We start from the raw sequence: 6,051 nt of genomic DNA on the forward strand, positions 1-6,051 counted from the left end.
TGTGACATGCATTACTAGATATTGCTAGTCAAATACTAAAATCTAGATGGACGTGGTAGTACTCCTAAATCCAGACGGTGGTGCTACTAGTACTAGTAGTAGTACTACCAATGTAGTAGGAGTACTAGCACTGTACTACCCGTTAGTCAAATTATTACGTGCTGCTCCTCACAGTGAAGTGACAAGACCCTGCGTCGGAGATGACACCTGAGTATAGGCGCCGTGTTCGGCATACCATAGTCAGCCTCACTATCTGCAGTCACAATCATCATGGTTGTAGAGCTAGCCTGCTTACAACTAGCCCTGTTCGACATAATTTCTCGTGCGTAGATACCCGTGCATTGCACGGAACACCAAGATTGTGGGTGGACGGCGTCGGCAGCGGCCATCGCGCCAGATGTCGGTGTACTAGAGTAGGGGTACCCTAGTATCCCAAACTTGTGCGCGAGCAGTTGCAGCACCCCGCGGCAAGGCTTGCCGGGTGACCGCCAAGGTCCTCCATGGTTCCTTTGGAGCCATTCAAGAACAAAGTATTTAAGCTCAGGAGACAAGGCCCCGGCAAGAGGAGCTTGCCGGGAAGGCCAACCAAGGCGTTTCAAGGAACTTGCCACGCATCCCGGCAAGGCCCGGTGAGCGACAAGCTTCCGGACCCGACAAGACAACCGCCGCGGCAAGGCGCTCGCCGCGGCAGGCTACCACTCTGTACCCACGCTCCTGCACATCCACCAACGTGTCGCTATGGGGGCCTTTCCAGGCGTGCGTGGCGAGAGGCTGTGCAGCCAGCGGTGCGCGGTGGCATGCGAAGCTGACAAGACTGCCATCATGGCGAGCGGTGGTGCCCCTGACGGTCCCTTTTTACACTGTTTGGGCGACGCAGACGGGCATTTAATGCCTTTGTCCCCTGCCGTCAGGGTTAGGTAGGATGCACTATGCAGGTGCTTGTACCAACCGCAACCCCTTTTTCCACTTTTACCCTTCTCTGCGTTGCTACCTGTCGGTGACCCCTTGAGCATATAGAAGGAGGCCCATGCGCAATGTAGAGGGGGTTCGCTTCGGATGGGAACCAGAGAACACTCACGCTCGGCCTCGTGTGTACTGTAGCACTCAACGCACCCGAGCAAGAATACAATCAGACAAGCAGCAGTAGGAGTATTATCTCTCCGGAGAGCTCTGAAGTTGGGTAAACTGCTCGTGTGCTTCGCCTCGATCTGCTCTTCGTGCGACCTCCGCCCCCCACCGAACCGAAAGGGGCTCGGTCCGCCAGCCCCATAGGTGTTCATGGATCAGTTTCCCCGACATCTTTGGCGCGCCAGGTAGGGGGCGTCGAGGTTGTGTGAACCTGATCCAGCGTTCACATGAGCTAGATCTCCATTTTCTTCATCGACATGCCACTGAAGAAGAAAACTTCGACGGCAGCTGCTCCGTCCACGTCACTTCCACCACCACTGGAGCAAACGGCTGGTGGAATAGACGCCGGCAGAAGAACGGACATCGACGAGGAAGCTCACAACGCTGCCAGGTCCAAGGACAAGGCGGCACAAACCTCAGCGTCCGTACATGTACCGCGCCCATCTCAGGAGGCGCAGGACCGACAGCGTCATGGTACTCGCAGTACCATACGTTTGTTGGTCCAAGATCGAGCTGGTGGATCTCGGGGTGCTCAAGACCAGCATGCACGCCAACATGCTGGCACGAGCGAGGCACGGTCGCCTGGACGGGATACTGCTCCTTCTAACATAGTTAGAAGTCTGAGCATATCCCGCTCCTCGCACCATTCGCCACTGCCACCCACAACTCCAGCAGAAGCTTTGGCGCGAGCTCAACTGCTCTTGGATTACCCTCCAGCGGAAGACAAGATCGACCAATGGAGGGCCACCATTCAGAGTCTCATCGGCTTTGCCAACGGCGACACTCCGCGGCAGCCAAGTGCATCGCGGCCGCGACAGGACTGCCAGGCACGAGCCGGTGGCGCCGAAACCGGTGGGGTTGCAACCACCATGCACTCTCCATCCCGAAGGCCAAGATCGCCGGCTCGTCGGATCCACCTCGACAGCGACTCCACCGCATCATCAGATCCACGAGCTCGTCGCGATCAGCGCCAAGTTCTTCACGAACGACAGCAAGAAGACGCTCGTACTCGCATCGAGCACCAAAGAGAAGCGCGACGTCAATCCGACAAGCGTGTTGGGCCCTCTGTTGACATGCATGCGCCAGAGGAACCAGGCGACTTACCGTACGCGGTAGGTTGCCCTGCGTTCACTCGTGAGCTGCGGCAAGTCCAGTGGCCCAGCACGAAGAATTTCAAACCGGATGTACCAGAGAAGTACGACGGCAAGTCGCATCCGTCGGAGTTCCTCAGCATCTACACCATCATGGTGCAAGCTGCTGGGGGGCGGGACGACAAGATCCTTGCCAACTACTTCCCGCTGGTGCTCAAGCCCAATGTCAGATCCTGGCTCATGCACTTGCCAGACAACTCCATATCCTCATGGGCTGACCTATGCCATCAGTTTGTCGGCGCCTTTACGGGCGGCCACAAGCCTCATGGCTAAGAGAGCGACCTTCATCTGCTCGCCCAGAAGGAAGGAGAGCCCCTGCGCAAGTACATTCAGAGATTCAGCCGTGTACAGCACAACATCCCAGATGTCCACCCTGCCATGGTAATCAGCGCGTTCCATCAGAATGTGCAGAACCGCAGGATGCAGGAGGAGATGGCGATGTGCAAGATCAGAGACGTCAGTGAGCTATATGCCCTGGCCGACAAGTGTGCACGTGCTGAGGAAGGGAGGAAACTCCCCGGAGAAAATACAGGAGCAGGAGGATCTGATAGTGAGGAGACTGCCCCGGCAAAGAAAAACCGACGGCAGAACAACAGGAAGAAGAGAAGCAAAGAGGTGCTGGTCGTTGAGCAGTCCGGAAGAAGCCCAAAGCTGGTAGCTCCGACAAGGAGGTTGCCGCAGATGTGGCGGTTGCGACAAGCAGGACGACACCAACAAGCAATACTGCAAGATCCATCGCACCAAGGGCCATGACCTCCAGAGCTGCAAGAAGGTCGAGCAGCTTGTTGAGCAGCAAAAGGCTGAATACAAGCGGCGCGACAAGGAGAAAGCCCAGGAAGGTGCTGGAGGAGCTGGCAAGAAACGTCCCGGCCGAGGAGGACGCCGCGGCAAGGCCAAGCAACGGCAAGGAGACAGACCTCCCCGCGGCCGCGACAAGGATGAAGATGATGACGACGATGAAGATATGGATGAAGATGAGACTGATGAGCAGGAGTTCCAGAAAGCCACAGAGGTCCTGTGCATTGACGGTGGTGCTTCTCTGCATACTTCACACCGCCAGCTCAAGCAGTGGGTGCGGGAAGTCAATGCAGCAGAACCACCCATCGAGTCATGCAAGCCTCTGAAATGGTCCAGCACGCCTATCATCTTTGATATTAAGGACCACCCTGATCGCATAACTGCGGTCGGGTGCTTGCCGATGTTGGTTTCACCAACTATCCGCAACCTCAAGGTCACTAAGATGCTAGTTGATGGTGGGACTGGCTTGAACTTGATCTCCTCCGCGGTACTCCAGAAGCTTCAGATCCTTGATGGCGAGCTCGAAGAGACCGGCACATTTCAAGGAATCAATCCGGGAAGGAGCAAGCCGAAGGGAAAAATCACGTTGCCAGTGACATTTGGCAGCGAGTTGAACTTCAGGACTGAGAGGGTCACTTTTGATGTTGCTGACTTCCCATTGCCTTACAATGGGATACTTGGCCGTCCAGCACTCGCAAAGTTTATGGCAGCCTCTCACTATGCATACAATGTACTGAAGATGCCAGGCCCGATAAGTGTCATCTCTGTCCCTGGCGACAAGAAGGATGCCCTTATCTATGCCGACAAGATCTACCGGGAAGCAGCAGCCGCAACAGTCCGCAAGTCACTTGCCGCTGAAGCTCCCGGGGCGAAGAAGACCAAGTCCGGCAAGAGCTCTGATGCCCACTCCGGCAAGCGCACCTCTTCGAAGTGCTGCGCTACCGTAGAGGACGCACCATCGAGCTCCACCGGCAAGTGTAAGATGACAATGGCAGCTCCACCAGAGACCAAGAAGGTGTCCACCAAGGAGGATGGCACTGGTGGTACCTTCACCATCAGTGCACTCTCGACCCTAAATAGGAAAGCGCGCTTGTTGCTTTCCTGCGGGCGAACGTCGACGTGTTTGCGTGGCAACCGTCTGACATCCCCGGTGTTCCCAGGAAAGTAATCGAGCACCATCTCGCCGTCTGCCCTCATGCGCGGCCCGTCAAGCAGAAAGTCAGGAAACAGGCATTGGAGGGCCAAGAATTCATTGCAGAAGAGATCAAGAAATTGGAAGCAGCAGGCCTTGTCAGAGGAGTGCTCCATCCTACGTGGTTGGCCAATCCTATAGTCGTGCGCAAGGCAAACGGGAAATGGAGGCTTTGTATTGACTTTACCGATGTTAATAAAGCTTGCCCCAAAGACCCATTTCCCTTGCCGCGCATCGACCAGATTGTTGACTCCACGGCCGGATGTGACTTGCTTTCATTTCTTGATGCATACTCAGGATATCATCAGATCTTCATGGCAGAAGAGGATGAGGAGAAGACCGCATTCATTACCCCATGTGGCACATATTGTTTCGTACAGATGCCTTTCGGTTTGAAGAATGCTAGTTCAACACTTGCAAGGGTAGTCCATGACGCTTTTGAGCCGCAAATGCACAGAAATGTGGAAGCCTACATGGATGACATAGTGGTCAAGAGCAAAGACAGAGCGACTCTGATTCAAGATTTAGACGAAACCTTTGCAAATCTGCGCAAGATCAACCTCAAGCTTAACCCTGAGAAGTGCGTGTTTGGAGTCCCCTCCGGCAAGCTTCTCGGGTTCTTTGTGTCTCAACGCGGAATTGAGGCCAATCCCGACAAGATCAAGGCCATTGAGCAGATTGAAGCGCCAAAGCACATCAAGGATGTACGAAGACTTGCCGGTTGCGTGGCTGCTCTCAGTAGGTTTATCTCTAGGTCTGCTGAGCGTGCCCTGCCATTTTTCAAAATATTGAAAAAGGCAGGTCCAATGAAATGGACTCCGGAAGCGGAGGCTGCGCTGCAGGACTTGAAGAGATACCTGTCCTCCACTCCAACACCTGTCGCACCTAAGCCACAAGAGAAGTTGCTGCTATATATAGCGGCGACCAATCAAGTGGTTAGTGCTACGTTAGTAGCAGAGAGGGAGGCGGATGATGAGCCACTAACCACGGCAGACACATCCAACGACAAGCAGAGGACTTCACCCGCAAGCTCTGGTCCCGACAAGGATGGATCTACGCAGGGGCATGAGAAGATGCAGAAGAGAATGGTGCAGCGCCCAGTTTACTTTGTCAGTTCCCTTCTGCAGGGGGCTAGGTCAAGGTACTCTGGTGTGTAGAAATTGCTTTTCGGCCTTCTCATGGCCTCGAGAAAGCTGCGCCATTACTTTCAAGCACATGAGATCACAGTCGTCACTCGTTTTCCGCTGAAGAGGATACTGCAAAATCGTGAAGCAACGGGCAGGATTGTCGAGTGGGCACTGGAACTGTCAAGCTTTGGCCTCAAGTTTGAGAGCACTTCAACTATCCAAAGCAGAGCATTGGCAGAGTTCATAGCAGAGTGGACGCCAACACCAGATGAAGAAACTCCAGAGACGAGCATCGCCGTCAAGGAAGCAAGCAAAGAGTGGCTGATGTACTTTGATGGTGCTTTCTCGCTGCAAGGCGCCGGTGCGGGCGTGCTACTTGTTGCACCCACCGGAGAGCACCTCAAGTACGTAGTCCAGATGCACTTTCCCAAGGAGCAAGCAACGAACAATACTGCAGAGTATGAAGGATTGCTTGCCGGTCTCAGGATCGCAGCAGACCTTGGGATCAAGAAGCTCATTGTCAGGGGTGACTCACAGCTTGTCGTCCGCCAAGTGAACAAGAACTATCAGAGTCCGTTGATGGAAGCATATGTTGATGAAGTGAGAAAGCTAGAAGAGCACTTTGACGGCCTGCAGATGGAACATGTTCCAAGAG

Source organism: Triticum aestivum, chromosome 1B (genome assembly GCF_018294505.1).
Source record: "Triticum aestivum cultivar Chinese Spring chromosome 1B, IWGSC CS RefSeq v2.1, whole genome shotgun sequence".
Taxonomy (NCBI): Eukaryota; Viridiplantae; Streptophyta; class Magnoliopsida; order Poales; family Poaceae; genus Triticum; species Triticum aestivum.